We start from the raw sequence: 1,987 nt of genomic DNA, 5'->3' as shown, positions 1-1,987 counted from the left end.
ATCAATATACAGGTACCCACGTGCCTCCTACATGCCCAAAACCAATGTGGCCCAACAGAATGAAGCAAAATGTAAGATACCATCTGGAAAGAGATCCTAGGTCATCTACTCAACATTCTTTCTCTCCTTCCTATCAGGATCTGTGCTTACTTTCTGAAAACTACATTTCCCAGCTCTCATGGTCATATGACAGGGTATTGGCCAATGAGAAATAAGTAAGAAGAGGTGGGCAGGGCTACCAGGGAAGGGGCAGACTCACATGCTTTTGTCCTTTGTCCTCTCTCCTGAGAAACAGATACATGATGCTAAAGGTAAAGAAGTCATTGAGTAACTATGAGAGGCAAACTCCTTAACAAAATTGAAAGGGAAGCGATACTCCCAAATTCATCCTAGAAGCAAGCATTACCCTGATACAAAAACCAGAGAAGGACCCAACCAAGAAAGAGAATTATAGGCCAATTTCCCAAATAAACATAGATGCAAAAGTCTTTATAACATAGTGGCAAACAGAATGCAGCAAAATCATCAAGAAGACTATAGCATAACCAAGTGGGATTCATCTCAGAGATGCAGGGATGGTTCAACGTGTAAATCAATAAATGTAATACACCCTGTTAACAGAGTGAAGGACAAAAATCATATGATCATCTCAATAGATGGAGTAACTGTGAGACAGAGCACGTGGTACAGACTTCTGAGAAAGCATCCACCTCTCTGTTAGGTAGGTGCAGGCAAACCTGCTCCTGCCTGATAGGCTAGCTTCTCACGTTTCCTCAAAGAAACCCTGAAGAGGGAAGACCGTGAAAAACCAAGGGAAAATTATGCCCTTGGGGGGTCTGGGAGGGTTCCTCCAAGAGTCACCAAATGACAAACATCTTTCAAGTTGCTAAAATTTTCTTAGAAACAAATGTGAATGTTTGCCTTCTATATATTTATATTTATTTTAATATAAATTTATGTCAGACTGGGGTATAGCTCTGGGATAAGTACATGCTTGCCTAGAAAAGCAGTTCAACACCCACCACAAAAATGTCTTAGCTTTTCTTTTTTATCCAGTGCTGTAGGTAGAAGGGTGTCCCTCACTCCACCACACACGCATACACCCACAAAAGACATGTTGACATTTTAATTCCCAGTACCTTAGAATGTAACTTAATCTGGAAATCGCATCCTTGCTGATGTAATTGGTTAAGACTGGGCTCATACTGGGTGCAGCAGGTATGACTGGTGTCCTTACAAGAAGACAGCCGTATAAGGACAGAGGCACACCAAAAGAGTGGTGTGTGGCGATGGAAGGCTAGAACAAACAGTATGTCTAAAAGCAAGGGACACCAAACATTGCTGTCAAACCACTTAAAGAAAAGAAGGGGCACAGAATTTCCCTACAGATTTCAGAGGAGTATGACCTTGCTGATGCCTTGACTTGTAGATTTCTGGCTTCTAGAATTCTGCAGCAGTAAATGTCTATTGTTTTAAGCTACCCATCTTATAGTGCTTACAGTTAGAGCAATTGTAGGAAATAGGAAATTGATACACAAGCTAATCTATATAGTCCTCCAAATTTTTGAGTCAAATTGCCATTGTAGGAAGATGTTATATGTTGATCTGGTAGATATGTTTAGTGCTTATGGTAAAGAAAAAGAGTCCAGAGAATGAGGAGAATTGCTGTTTGAATGGCTGTAGGAATACATAGATATGAAACAAGAACATGTTGTGAAATATGTAGGTGATAACTTGACCTCTGAACTGAGGTTGTAGCTCAGTGATATAGTGTTTGCCTAGCAAACAAGAGGCCCTGGGTTCAATCCCCAGAACCTTAAAAAAAAATAACTTGACCCCTGTCCAGAATTTGGAACCTGTTATCTGTTGTAACAAAATACCTGAGGCTAGCTACTTTGCAAAGAAAGGAGGTTTATTTAGCTCACAGTTTTAGAGGCTGAGAGTCCAAGATGGGTCCTCCTTAATAGGTTGACCTCTTGTCAAAGGG

The sequence above is a fragment of the Cavia porcellus genome, unplaced genomic scaffold (assembly GCF_034190915.1).
Source record: "Cavia porcellus strain 051 isolate PalLab524CR breed Dunkin Hartley unplaced genomic scaffold, mCavPor4.1 scaffold_11, whole genome shotgun sequence".
Classification (NCBI taxonomy): Eukaryota; Metazoa; Chordata; class Mammalia; order Rodentia; family Caviidae; genus Cavia; species Cavia porcellus.
The sequence above is the reverse complement of the archived record's forward strand: the minus strand, read 5'-3'. Positions refer to the sequence as shown.